The sequence below is a fragment of the Lepisma saccharinum genome, chromosome 16 (genome assembly GCF_977018435.1).
Source record: "Lepisma saccharinum chromosome 16, izLepSacc3.1, whole genome shotgun sequence".
In the NCBI taxonomy this organism is placed as follows: domain Eukaryota; kingdom Metazoa; phylum Arthropoda; class Insecta; order Zygentoma; family Lepismatidae; genus Lepisma; species Lepisma saccharinum.
Genome location: NC_139244.1, coordinates 29218737 through 29234954, shown reverse-complemented (window position 1 = coordinate 29234954; position 16218 = coordinate 29218737).

The following is a 16218-nucleotide window of genomic DNA, read 5'->3' as shown; positions in this document are numbered from 1 at the left end:
CCTGAGGAGTCTTAGAGAGAATTCACACCAAAGAGACATGCGACATGCGACACGAGACACGTGTCGCTTGGAAGCGAACTCTCAGTAATCAATGTAACCTTTCGAACCGAAGAGACAGGGCTAGGTGTACGTGTCGCATTCGATCGGACTGTGCTGTTTTCTCAATATCGTGCATCGTGTCGCCTCAGTTTGTTGTTCGCATATGCGCAGTGAATGCTTCACTCCAACAAGCTGTATTTAGACTCCAGAAGAGAACCAAATCGGAGGCCTTACAACGTGTTTGAAGTTCAAATTTGTTGATATAATATAGCATCGATATGTACAATGTTTCAAAAATGTTTTAAGATATAAATACAACGTTCTTTTAGCTTTATCAAGTTTTTTTTATGCACTTATCGGCTGTAATTTGCCTTCAACATCGTGTAAAGAGTTTTCGCCAATTAAGACGTGACTGCTTTTATTTGAAAAAGCCAGCATATGGAGGTACTTTAGTCCAAAATAGATCAGTCAACATGTTAAAGTACTCTAGTGCATTGTTTCTCAACCGCCGGACCCCTCGAATCAGCTATACTGAGCTGCGAAATATTCTGCCGAAAGTGGTTGACAACTATCATATTTGAGTTGTGACTTTTCGTTTTTTAAGTCCATTTCATGCACATCCATTTCAGGACTCGACCTACAGTTTAAATGTGAACCCGTGCCACTATGTGCCCCCACCGGTTATCGAACCCGGGGTCACTTAATTACAAGTAGACGATGTTTTTCGTTGTCCATATTTTTATACGTATTTGTCAACAATCCCACACACGTAATCAAACTATTATTACTCTTTATGTTTATGCTAGAATTTATTTATGAATATTTAAGTTAATAGGTACATGTTAATTCATGCGTAAAATCTTAAATACTGCAAAGATTTACGAGGATAATTCTTGGACTACGGGCATTGACTTAAAAAAAATACCGGGCATGGTTTCACGAAGGTTGAGAACCATTTCTCCAGTGTTTGGGTTTTCGCTTCATTCAGGCTGGAAAGTCTAGTGTATACAGTTTAAGGTCAGTGCATATTATTTCTCAGTTTTCTCATACACAACATGCCTCTCCCGAGTTTCAATAGTTTGCACAAATTTTACAACGCAGTTTACATGTAACAATGTCTCTTGTTACGTTTTTTCCGGGTGACTAATAAACTGATCAATGGAATTACATCGGTACAATCATGCAAACTGAGCAAAGTTTGCTTGCTGCGTGTCGCGTGCATCTTGTCTCTTCGGTGTGAAACTCGCGTGTCGCATGTCTCTTCGGTGTGAATTCTCCCTTACGATCTCCATTGGGAATCCAGACAGGCTACCATTAGGCTACCATGAAGACTAAAAAATATTTAAGACTTGGATTTCTTATGGCTTATGAATAATAATGTAAGACGACAATGTAACTAATTAAATTAGAAAATCCATAATAATAGTCGTTTAATTATTTCTTTTAATTTGAATTAAAATTTTTGGGTGTGTCAGCACTGAGGCTATTTTGCACCCATCACACGATACGGGGTCCAGAACCTTATCATAACAAAAATAAAAGCGTGTCTGAAAACTAAAATTTCCTTACCTTGGTTAAAAGCTGAGGCTAAAAAGGGTGCTCAGTACAAATAAGGTCAAAACACAGGACGACACAGAATTATACTGGCCATGGGGCCAGTCGTCCAGAGCCTCGTTGGTCTGCAGTCCAGGGTTTACTACGTGGAAGCAGCACCCCTTACACCCCTAATAGTCGTTTATTATCAACATAATATTAGTAATGGTCAGTAGCAGAAAATAGTATATTAGAGTTTCTCATTCAATGTATACCTTGTGTAATCTACTTCATATGAGAAAGGCAAGATAAGATAAAGTTTCAACCTGTACATTGCAACGATTTATTCCAGATTCATGATTGCCCTCTCAGGTCTTTACCAGTTGGATATTTCAGAGAAATATCTTCCTGACCCAGGAAGTCCTACTAATTGTCTCGGAGTAGCACGAATTGGCGTTTGAAATAGCTGAAATTCCGCGGACCTGTGTAACCTAACCTACAAGCAAAATATTTACAATATACTCAATATTAGAGAAAAGAAAACTCCATGTAAAGCACATTAATTTTTCTGCAAATGGATATATATCTACGTACTATTTCAGGGTAACGTGTAGTAATGATAAGAAGCTCTCAAAAACCTGTCCTTACCTCTTCCCCATCTTTCCCGAGGCAGCCGTTCCTGAGTTGGGACCATTCCACTCCAACTATTCCACCTGAAAATTTCAGTTCCTGAATTGGTAACTTTCGTCATAGTTCCTGAATTGGAAATTTTCGTCATAGTTCCTGAATTGGGAATTTTCCTCATAGTTCCTGAATTGTGAACTTTCGTCATAGTTCCTGAATTGGTACCTTTCGTCATATTTCCTGAATTGGGAACTTTCGTCATCGTTCCTGAATTTGGAACTTTCGTCATATTTCCTGAATTTGGAACTTTCGTCATATTTTCTGAATTGGTAACTTTCGTCATTGTTCCTGAATTGGTAACTTTCGTCATAGTTCCTGAATTGGTACTTTTCGTCATATTTCCTGAATTGGTACCTTTCGTCATATTTCCTGAATTGGGAACTTTCGTCATCGGTCCTGAATTTGGAACTTTCGTCATATTTCCTGAATTTGGAAGTTTCGTCATATTTTCTGAATTCCTAACTTTCGTCATTGTTCCTGAATTGGTAATTTTCGTCATAGTTCCTGAATTGGTACTTTTCGTCATAGTTCCTGAATTGGAAATTTTCGTCATAGTTCCTGAATTGGGAACTTTCGTCATAGTTCTTGAATTGGGTACTTCCGTCATAGTTCCTGAATTGGTAACTTCCGTCATAGTTCCTGAATTGGAAATTTTCCTCATAGTTCCTGAATTGTGAACTTTCGTCATAGTTCCTGAATTGGTACCTTTCGTCATATTTCCTGAATTGTGAACTTTCGTCATAGTTCCTGAATTGGTACCTTTCGTCATATTTCCTGAATTTGGAAGTTTCGTCATATTTCTGAATTGGTAACTTTCGTCATTGTTCCTGAATTGGTAACTTTCGTCATAGTTCCTGAATTGGTACTTTTCGTCATATTTCCTGAATTGGTACCTTTCGTCATATTTCCTGAATTGGGAACTTTCGTCATCGTTCCTGAATTTGGAACTTTCGTCATATTTCCTGAATTTGGAAGTTTCGTCATATTTTCTGAATTGCTAACTTTCGTCATTGTTCCTGTATTGGTAACTTTCGTCATAGTTCCTGAATTGGTACTTTTCGTCATAGTTCCTGAATTGGAAATTTTCGTCATAGTTCCTGAATTGGGAACTTTCGTCATAGTTCTTGAATTGGGTACTTCCGTCATAGTTCCTGAATTGGTAACTTCCGTCATAGTTCCTCAATTGGGAATTTTCCTCATAGTTCCTGAATTTGGAACTTTCGTCATATTTCCTGAATTGGTAACTTTCGTCATTGTTCCTGAGTTGGTAACTTTCGTCATAGTTCCTGAATTGGTACTTTTCGTCATATTTTCTGAATTGGGAACTTTCGTCATAGTTCCTTAATTGGGAACTTTCGTCATAGTTCCTTAATTGGTACTTTCGTCATAGTTCTTGAATTGGGTACTTCCGTCATAGTTCCTGAATTGGGAACTTTCGACATAGTTCCTGAATTGGGAACTTTCGTCATAATTCATAAGTTATTGAATTGTAAACCTTCGTCATAGTTCCTGAATTGGTAACTTTCGTCATAGTTCCTGAATTGGTAACTTTCGTCATAGTTCCTAAATTGGTACCTTTCGTCATATTCCTGAATTGGGAACTTTCGCCATTGTTCCTGAATTGGGAACTTTCGTCATAGTTCCTGAATTGGGACCGTCGCGACAAGCCGTGGAGACTCGTAGAGGCTGTGGAGTTAACGGCTCCTCACATTCATGATCTTGTCAATTGTGAGGTAATGTGATAAGCACCACTTTCTGGCACCTTTACGCTACTAGGATTGTCCATAATTATTTATTAGAGGCTGGATGAACCTCAGAGCCGCTCTATGCAGGGACATTGAAGAAAAATTCCAAAAGGAGATTACCTGCCTCAGGAATCGAACCTGGGTCTCCTGCGGGGAAGTCAGACTACTTCGTATGATCATTGTTGATTTAATTTAAAGATTCTAACTCTTACATGCTTGTAGTATTTAAATAGTGCGTAGACATGCATGTCTGTGTGTTATGTAGACGAAGTGCTATGTTTTATAACGTTTGGCTGTCCATAGCTCAACAAAAATCTATTGTACTTGAAGGATGTTCGAATCACTTAAATCTTTTGTGCATTTGATCATATTTTATTGTATGGTAAGTGAATTAAAATAGTTGATAAATTTCTAATTTTAAAATTACATCTGGTGAGAGTTGTTACCTTCATTGCATCCGGCTTCATTATGTGTATTTGTTAAATTGTTATATGTATTACTTACATACAGTTCGTTTTCTAAACGAAGGACAATAAATCAACTCGTACATGAAACGCAAATACTATTAAGGAGGTCCCAGTAGATTGTTTAAAAATGTGAGCAGGACAATTGTATAAATTATTTGACGTTAATAATAATGGGTCAGAAGGAAATATTACGTGAGATTACAGTAAACAAGTGAATAACAAATTGACTTTGTCATTTATCCATTTCATTTAAAATATTTAAAATAAATTAATTTGCTTTAAACGTAGGGAATCCTTATATGCATAGATGCACTACATATTCTATATCCAAACTTTACTGGTCTGAACTACTTTGTATAGAATACTTCTATGATAGTCCAGTGTTATATAGTACAGTGCTGCATAACTTAATTAACAGTCTGTTTAATTAATTGATGGAATTATACTTATAATTACTGATTGGCACAAATACTGTTGATTGATTGATTGATTTAGTTTATTTTACTTCGCTTTTTGTGCCACTTTTGACTAATTTGCGAAGATGGGGATGAGTGATGACATGATGAAATTGATGAATGGACACTCACAAACATCCATACCCAGGCCGGGATTCGAACCTGGGACCCCTAGCGTCGTAGCGCGATGTGCTAACCACTTCGCCATGGGGGAGGGGGTGGCACAATTTAGGCCTCAACAACATCATTGGCCTGTCTCTTCTGTTACAGATATTTTAATGAACCATATATGGGAAAGGAGGAAGAAAACTACAAATTAATAATGAAATGGAAATACAATCGGAAATCACAGTTCTGAAATACTATTTCATGAATAAATTGGCAAATACACTGCACAAGTAAAATAATTACAAATTATATGTAAAACAAACTTTTGGTTAATGCTCATGTCACGTTAAATTACAATAAATATTCAAAGTAAGATTCCAATTTTAATATGCCCTTTATTATTTCCATTTTGATTCCTCGTCTTTTTCACATAAAAAAATATAATTAATAGTAAAAAAAACTTGTGTAATAACAGAATTTTTCTGTGAAATATTTGTAGGTTAAATATTGTTTTCTGGGATGATGAACTATACCTGGACGATGATATGCGATTAGTTATTGTTTACAAAATAATTACATTCCATATATTACCAGTTTGTATAAATGCAGATAACACCCCATGTTAAAGTATGAATAACGAGGTATAATCATTGTATTTTGAAATTTTGTATTTCGCCTAGGAACCTTAGTTTTGACGTTTCTAATCGGATATTTTCCCTTCATTTTTGTGAACAAATAAACAATTTTATATCACTAAATTTCTCAAATATTTTCTGTGATTTTTAACATAATTTATTGAACATTTATTTATTAGTCATAATATTCTATTTACGTTTTACAAAATGTTTTACTAAAGTTCCAAAACGTTGGAAAAATAAGTCCAAATTTTGACGCTAATGAACTGATAGTTATAGCAAACAAAATTGTAGATTATACTGCACTTTACGAAGAGTGTCTTTCCGCCAACCTCAGACATTTCTTCAATACTCGTGCATATGTAAGTGCCTCAATAAATATGTTATTCTTAAACATTGTAAGAGAACACACACACACGTATGTTTCAAACCTCACTATTGAAAATGTTTACAAACAATTCCATAGATAACTGAAGATAAATAGGATTCAAGGATTTAAATTGTTAAACAATTTTCCATAATATGTACTGTTCTGTTCAATTTTGACCATGTAAAAACTTAATTTTACTTCTTGATTCATGTGAATTTCAGCAATAACATTGCTTGAATGAATTCTGTGTTTATCGTGCTAATGTTTTGTAATGTACTGCATCGTTAATTTTATTAGCATTGGAGAAAAATTGTGTTTTTGAACCTCTGATACGATAAAAGATAATTTCAGAAAATTACAACGCTTATGCTTTCCCCAGATAAACTGGTACGTCACCTTCACCAAAGAAATATAATAATATATCTTAGTTTTAAAGGGCAATATCAATCTTCGGTAATGCACAAACAATAATTATAATATTTATTTAATTTTGTGGAATATTAAGCCAAATGAATGCTCTATTACGGGTGCAATCCAAAATATGTTTTTCGATTTCAAACTCAAACGAGATGTCAAATCATTTTAGTGATATCTTTCAAGTTTTCAGATAAACCCCAATGAAAATTATATTGATGAATATAAAAGGAAACTTGGTTATGGAAAACGTATGCAATAGAACACCAAAACTAACAGAACTAAATTTTCCTTATCTAAATATGTGTATATCAAATCTCACCAATTCTTATCTTACCTTCTAAATTTCTGTTTTCTTTTATTATTATTATTATTATTATTACTAACGGAATTTACTATTATTATTCCGTTTTCCGCGAATAATAAATGTAAGAATATTATGAATAATGTACAAGTTCTAAGATAATGTCTAATAGATTTCATTAAAGAACGAAGAACATCTCTGATTACTAATATAATAGATTCTAGCAATAACCACATTTCTGAGAGATTATTTACTGGAACTTGAATGGAAACTAATATGTGAAACCAAAATATCAAGTTGCTATCTGTGTTTTTTTATCCATGTACTGAAAAACCCAACCGCAAGACTAAACAATTCTAATACTGATGTGCGTGTGCGTGAATGTTTTTTTACCCTCTTTCTTTTTTACGTGTTGTCTTGATATTTAAAATCTCGTCTTTGTTCTTTCCTTGTAACCATTTTATTTTCATTTTTTATTTTTTTTATTTCAATGTATTTTCTTATCTTTTTTATGATTTTGCTTACGTACACTAGGTAAATGTCAAACGGGGTTAGGTGGGAGAACAACCACAGGCTGAACCTCGTCCTTTAATAAAGAAAATTTGAATTTGAATTTGAATTTCATCCAAAGTTTTGTAGGATTTTGTTATATGCTTGTTTACATGTAATCAAACATAATAACTATGAAATTATACCAATCGAATGAAGAAACTCTTAATATAGTTTTTCAATAAAATCTGGGTATATATTGCTTTGCTCATGTTTAAATTCTATAACACAAATATCCTATTTTGAATTATTCCCTAACTTAGTTCACTGTGAAGTTGATACTATGAACTATGGCAGAAGAAAAGCAAACAAAAAACTCAGATAATTAAAATTCTGAACAATTTTGTTGACACGGATTAAATATTTGCATTATATCTATTAACATTTAGTTCATTCTGTTTATGTAACCTCATACGTGGAATATAGCGACAATTGATTGATTGGTGTTTTAAGTCCACTTTATGCACAGTAAAGCCCCTATCACACGGAACTGGATTTCTAGTAGGAATGCCCTAGTTGGCGCTGAACTGACTTTCTAGTTAGTAATCATGGCCGCCTGGCTGACTGCATGACTGGTTTGGAGGAATAGGACATGTTCTTATTGCTACTAGCTTTCCTCGACTGGATTCTGAGGAACAGCCAATCAGAGCAAAGTTTGGCCATGTGAAGATAATCTGTGAGTTTGCAAAGGAGCGTTTTTTGTCTGTGGTTTCCGAGTGCTGGCTGTTTATGTTATAGTTTCTCCGTTTCTCGATAAAGTAAAGAGATGACGTGCAGTGCATTCGTGTTCAGTTCATTAATATTTAGGTATTTGTGCAAAGCGATGAGATGTGTACGTGACAAATATGATTAGCTGAAAATGAAAATCCTTATTATTACAAGTGTATTAATAAATACTTTTATATATTTATTTACTTATTTATTTATTTCTTTATTTTGTGAATGAATCCTGCGAATCTCATGTATGAATAATGCAAACCTAAGTTAAAAAGCTAGTTCGGTATCCATTGATTACCATAATTTTTTTTTCTAGCCAATCTCTAGTCCATACTTTTCTTCTTTTAATAAAAGCACAAAGCAGTAATTCTCCTTCAACATTCGTCCACGTCCACCTTTAAGTCGGCTTTAGACGAAAGCATAAATGCTACGTAAATCCTTCCAAAATTCTTATAACAGATCGTACTTTACAGTTTTACACCAAAATATTTCATGGATCATTTTGGTTAGCTGTTTCAATTACAATGTATAATACATACAGCACCAATGGCACGTCGAATTACACCGTCCATGGTGAGTGCACGGTGTTTACAATTGAAAAGGCTAAAATATTCTTCTATATGTATGCAGTAAACGTTGTAAAGTATGTATTTTATCAGCGCCATTCTTCTCTACCTAAAACCATTTAATACGAAGCGATATTCCTCTCGGTTCAATAGTTATCGTCTTTTAAAAACGTGAAGTGATACGTTGTTTACATCTCACACGGCCGCCATTATGGGAACAAAAGACTATCGACAAGTACGGTGTAACAAGTACCGTGTGAGGCGAAAACTAGCAAATGTGTAGTCAGTCCAGCGTCCTACTGGAAATCCAGTTCCGTGTGATTCAGGCTTAAGACTAATTGATACTGGACCTACAATTTAAAGTGGGATCCGAGTCACTATGAGCCTCCAACGGGTATCGAATTTGGAACCCCTTGATTACAAGGCGACGGGGGTAACATTACGCCATCGGGGATGCCAGAATATAACGAAAACAATGTTTCAACATTGAAAAGACAAATTAACTTGACCAAATGTTTCGAAGGTAAACAAATTATATTGCGAATGATTATTTATAGTGTTGCCCACGAGACGAGACTTTAGCCTGTCTCGTCTCGTGGAAGTCTCGTGGAAATGCTGTCTCGTCTCGAAAATATTATTTTGTCTCACGACACATGGTCAATCTCGTCTCGTCTCGAATTTTTAAAAGCCTGTCCCGTCTCGTCCCGTGGACAACACTAATTATTTAAGTCTACCGCTAATTCCTCCAAGGAATTATTATTCACATATACTTGAATGGAATTTATTATATTTACGAACAAGATTTAGCTACAATGGTAGGTCTGTGACCTCAGATAACACTACAAACTTGATTCGAATCCAGGCGAAGTACTCACAAAAGACTAAATGCATCAAATCTATTTTATTTGCCTGAAACCAATCGCTTGATGCACTAAACTGTATTTTTTGGCCTTCGTTAAGAATCATGTTTACAGTGTGATGCATTTTGGTATATCATTTGAAAAGGCAACGACACAGTGCATCGTATGCATATGCAAGCGACTATTTCTTTCTATGTCGAGCTGAACTTTAATGCATCATCGATTTATATACTTTCCTACATCTTTCTCGATGATGCACTTCAACAATTGGTCTGCGCTTCACACTTTATGCATTTCTTGTTTCAGCTGATGCATTTATGAAGATTTTCTTTTTGTTTGTTTCTTCAACTATTCCCTCAATTTACCTTTCATTTCCATCGTCACGAATATGATATAGAGGCAAAATATGCAAACGACAACATGCAATTGAAGGGGTCATTATAACATTGCTAGCCCCGATATGTATAAAATTTACCTAAACACTACACTTGGAGAAAAGAAAACTGCAAGTGATATGACTTTTAAAATTATATGTAATGTTTTTGTATTTGTCTTTTTGCTATTTTACGTTGCTTTTCTGCCATTTTTGGTTAATCACGAAGATGAAGATGAGTGATGATTACATAAAATTGATGAAGGGATACTCACAAAGAACATCCAAGGCGGGAACTCGAACCCAGAAAGTTCGGTGACGAGACAAAGTCATCTACTAAACGCAATTTGTTACACTTTCTTACACTTGAAGACAGAAAACATATATTCATTTACAATTTATTATATGAGAATATTATATAAGAGCATGAATTTTAATTGAAATAAACATCAGACTTACAAATCTACAAGTAACAATCGTTCAGAATTTTAAACTTGTATGGGTGAAGTATTTATATACAAATGTATATGTTAATGATCATACAATACTGTTATTTAATTTAGGTATATCACATTTTACAATTTGCATTACCTTACGATATTTTTACAGATTAGGATATTATGCTTGAATTCAAAGTTTTCGTTTTCTTGTATTTTCTGAGATTCTATTCACACCTGTGTGAATGTTTGCTCTTAGAAACTGCAATAGAATAATTCAGTTCTGTATACATTTATTTTCAAGTTGTGTCTTGAAGTAAATAAGTTTTGGGAAAAAAATTATACCGTTCAGGGCTCGTGAGGCCTGAGCCCACCCAATAGTTTATCGTTTTATTCATTTTTTATTATATTTGTATAATTGTTGTCGTGATTCATGCTAATTGAAATCAGTAAATACCACTATAGATTTTAAAAATAACATTTAAGGATACGTTGTTGGTGTGCATTAGTATCATGACACATGAAGGAATTGATTTTTTATCACTATTTTTTGTGAACTTATTACTCAATTATTCGAGCTCACCCATTGTTTTCCAAAGTTGGTACCCTTGGTCCAGGGCGAACTTTACTCTGCTTGAATGCTATTTTTCATCTACTACTATGATGTTGCAATTGCTTTTTGAATCATTTCAAGTTATGATTATAATTTTATCCTCATTGAAAGGACAGAAAATATCATTATTGAAACTTCACCTACTTCTTCGGATCCTAGAGTTAACAGAAGACTACTTCTTTTTTTATATAAGATAATACATAGAGTGGAAAACATTGGTAGGTTAGCCCTGTGTTTATTGGCCTTTGTTAACGAATTAATATCCCAGATGGAAAAGATGTGTTTCGTCCGAAATACTCTTATCCTCACGTGTTTCCAAATGAGGTGGGAAAAAACTTAAAACATGAGAAATATCTCCATAGTACGCAGGCGTACTTTTTTTGGCCCCCCTTCTAACAGCCCCCCACCCCCGCAGGTCTTTCAACAGTACAAAGATTCGAGTCTGCTAAATAAGTTTATTACCCAAGCCAGCTTTCGCAGGAAGGTCTTGAGCAGGTCGTAACGTGCTCCTCCCTGTTGCCCCCCCGTGCTCCCCGACCGCATTCGGGGGGGGGGGCGTAATGAGAAATAAAATTTCGAGATTCACTACACCTCGCAGGGCCGGTAGGGAAGCGAGATAACGGGTGCTGGGGTCCGACGCTAATGTTCCAAAAAGGGTCTGCCCTGACAAGGATGGAAAATGGGCGTGGTTAGGACGTAGCTTTATATTAAAAGTAAACACTGGTGATTTAGTTAGTTAATGAGGTTCGCCTTATCTTGGCCCGCTATCTTGTTGCGCGGCGAGGGTGGGGCTCCGGGAAGAGGAAGGAACCAGGGCCTTCCACCGATGGCATTGACCGCGCGGACAATGTCTTTGTACGGACGGCAAACATCGTTTGGTTTCAGATTACTTTGCCCCTGGTCCGGATCGAACCCGGGTAAACAAGAGAGCGGTAGCCAATGGGAGGTTCTGGACACTCCCATCTGGGCGGTGCTTTTTTTTCACCCTAAATGTTCTTTGCTCCACCCAGAGAGACCCTCATCTCCCTTGGGGGACATATTCGTGTGTGATGCTCTTGGAGCCATGGAGAGGAAGAAGAAGATGATGTACCGCTTGTCTGGGATGATTAGAGCACAAGACCCTCCCTCTCTCTCCCCCTCTCTCCCACACACACACATACACGTAAACACCTCCACATAAGTACGTAAATTGCCTATAGGTGAGCTTGTGTTCAGTTTTGCTTGTACGATACGTATCTTGGTCTTCCTCACAGAATACTGCGGGCACATGCTCTCCATACATTATGTATATGTATGCAAATGAAGGAAATAAAAACGCATAAACCACCAATATATGAGCCATTACCAAAAAGGATTCGTATGCATCTGTGTGTGTGTGTTGCTAGTGGTTGCTACAAAACTCACCTAAAGGCTATATGTTGTGTATATATATATATCACACAAGCACATAGGTTTATTATTTCTGGGTAATAACAACTTATGTAGAATGTAAAGACAATATCCATAAATTTTAGGTAAATCCTGAAGATGAAATTCACAGCATTAGATTCTGATATTTTGTTCAGATATTTTGTTTTCAGGTTATCGTTCATACTTACATTTCTCTCAACTCTCAACTAAGTGAATAAGGTAATGATACACTATAATAGTGATAATGATAATAATAATTAACGTTCTCGTTATTATTGTTAAGTTGGAATTTGAACGATTAAGATCAATGGATTGATACAAACTTTCTAAATTTTTAAGACAGTTTCCATAAATCAAGATACGTGATAGAAACAGTCCTATTTATTGAAGGGAATTAAAAAGAGAGTGACAATACCAGTGGTTGTTATAATTAGTGTAATTTTCAAGTAAGTTCTAGGATGTACCAGAAATATCTGACGCAAGAAATATTCACTTCATGAAAATGCAGACATTAGTAAACTCTGAGACTAGCCACTTAATTGTCTATGTTGCGAATGATGATAATTTATTTTCAAAATTGTCCAAGAATCACAGAGGAAATACACCAGACATTTTATTTTTTTAAAAAAATCCAAGAATTGTAGCCTAAACCATGCACCAGATATATCTCTGAAATAAGCATTTATACAAGTTGGCATGTGATCTAGTTGTTGTTGTTTGTTGTCAGTCATAATTTTATGGATTTGCCAAAACAAATTCAAGTAAACGTTCTACAAATAAAAGTTTGACTCGAAATATACCATCACTGAGCTTTGGCTAAGCGATATTCTAAATAGATGGAAGAACTACTTTAATGACCTTTTAAATGTCCATGTAGGAGATAAATCAGAAGTAAATGAAGTACACACAGCAGAACATTTAGTTCCAGAACCTAACTTGACTGAAGTTAAAGATGCTATTAAAAGGCTAAAGAATAACAAAGCACCTGGCATTGATTTAATACCAGCTGAGTTAATTAAATATGGTGGAAATTCATCAATATGTCAAATTTTTAAATTAATTTGTTTAATATGGAATAATGAAGAAATCCCTCAACAGTGATAAGAATCCATAATTGTTCCTGTGTTTAAAAAAGGTGATAAAATGAACTGCAATAATTACCGTGGAATTTCTCTACTCTCAACAACATACAAAATATTGTCTAACATTCTTTTAACAAGACTAACACCATATGCTAATGAAATTATAGATGATTATCAATGTGGATTTAAACGTAACAGATCAACTACAGATCAAATTTTTCACATCAGACAGACACTTGAGAAAATGTGGGAATATAATCAAAATGTCCATCAGCTATTCATTGATTTCAAAAAAGCATATGATTCGGTCAAAAGAGAGAAATTATATAATATATTAGTAGATTTTGGAATACCTAAGAAGCTTGTTAGTATGATAAAAATATGCACCAGTGAAATAGAAAGTAAAATTCGTGTGGGTATTAATATGTCTGACAAATTTACAATTCATGATGGGTTAAAACAAGGAGATGCATTATCTCCATTGCTCTTTAATTTTGCCTTAGAATATGCTGTTAGGAAGGTAAAAGAAACTAAAGAAGGACTAAAATTAAATGGTGTGACTCAGTTGCTAGCATATGCAAATGATGTAGACTTACTGGAGAATGATGTGAATACAATTAAGAATAATGCTAAAATATTTTTCAAAAACTGCTAAAGAGATAGGTTTGGAAGTTAACAAAGAGAAAACTAAATATATGCTTACAGGCCGAAACCAAGTGTTAGGTAATAATCAAAATCTAATTATTGATAACAACTCGTTTGAACCAGTTTCCAAATTCAAATACTTAGGAGTAATATTAACAAATGAAAATTATATTAAAGAGGAAATAAAAAGTAGGCTTAATTCAGGAAATGCATGTTACTTCTCTCTTCATAAACTTTTGTCTTCTCGTTTAATATCTAAGAAACTAAAAGTTAAAATATACAAAACCGTAATTTTGCCTGTAGTATTATATGGATGTGAAACTTGGTCCCTTACATTGAAAGAGGAACATAAATTGAGAGTATTTGAAAATAAAATCCTTAGGAAAATCTTTGGACCTAAAAGGGATGAGGAAACAGGCGAGTGGAGAAGGTTACATAATTTAGAACTACATAATTTGTATTCATGTCCAGATATTATTAGAATAATTAAATCAAGACGACTTCAGTGGGCAGGCCATGTGGGACGAATGGGAGAGGAAAGAAGAGTTTACAGGATTCTTGTTGGGAAACCTGATGGTAAGAGACCTGTAGGAAGGCCAAGACGAATATGGAGGGACAACGTTGAGATGGACCTAAAAGAAATCGGTAGGGATGGAAAAGAGTATATAGATCTTGCTCAAGATAGGGAAAGATGGAAGGCCTGTGTTGCTGCAGCGATGAACCTTCGGGTTTAAGAAGGCTAGAGAGTTAGTTAGTTAGTTAGCTGAGATTTGGCTGTTCGTTATCTAATATTCACCTTAGTTTGGAGTTTTCACAGACTACGGTTCCCGAATACTATTCGCATTTACGGCAAACTCTCGATTTATTAAGTCTTGGGTTAACTTACTTTTTCCGTATGCACTTGGGATTTCTTTACTCAAAGGAAAGTGACACTTATTCTTCGGTGAATATTGGCAAGTGTGTGCACTTCTCGACTAATTTAGCAACTTTTTTTTCTCCCATAGGACACTAACAGTGAATCAATTCTTCCACTGAAACTTAAATTTACATAGACTGAGTTTCCTGAAGGTTAATTTAATGGTCATCGTTATCATTGTCTAAACATGTTTACACATATGGGTGCAGGTATAGGCGACGAAAACAATCCTATCGAACAATACTGGTTGGAGATTGTCCATCAACTACACTTAAATACAGAATGTATATACCCATTTTCAATAGTGAGGAGAGTGGTGCCTCATTAGTTTGAAATCTATAAGTTCCCGCTATTTGAGGAAAGTGTTTGCCAGCAGGTTACAACAGCCTTTCTCTATTAATTTAGATAGATTGTTCTTTCGCACCCTACAAAGCTATGCGTGAAATAAAAGAAATCGAAACGAATAAACTGTACTAATAATTATTCTAATGATTAGCATTATAACCACTCTTCGAGCCAGCTTTCTAGCTGGCATTTGCTACAGTTTCAACAATTCTTTCCATTTATACAATTCCTAAAAAAACCTCCTAGACTGTCCTCAATATTAATGAGAGTAGACAACATTCACATGCAATTATTGTTGCAATTTGTTCATTTTATATAGCTTTTATAAAATATTTATCTACACTTCCGGCAGACCTATAATAATAACCATAAATGTACACTTCTACAATTTTTAGACAATGACTTTGCTGATATTTTTTGACATAATTTTGCTCTATATTGTAATTTTTGTTACACGTCTTACTGGAATCTCACTCACAATTTTTCACACAGATTAGAGACAATGGTCAAATATCATCATAAATTCTTTGTTGACGTTGTCATTGTTTTATTTAACCACAAAGATTTAAAACTATGGCAACTTGATCCATAGCTCTATTGCATGTTCTATATTTCTCAGTAAGTCACATTATTCTATTTCTCAAAGTATAGTGAGAGCTAATGTATATATTGATGCGGACATAAATATTCTATGCATTTCCATACAATCTCGAAAACGTTTCTTTGGACATTACTCACTATGGACTAGTAATATCATGGCAAAATAGAATGTTAATGATCTCGTATACGTCGCTAATAATCTCACACACTATATTTCACAAAGTTCTACGAGCTACACTAGCAATTAGAAAATATTGCTTCTAAGTTATTCGTTGCCACATTATCTAAAGAGAATGCTACAGAGAATGGTGTACAAATTTTATTAACAAAGATTGGATATTTATAAACTTG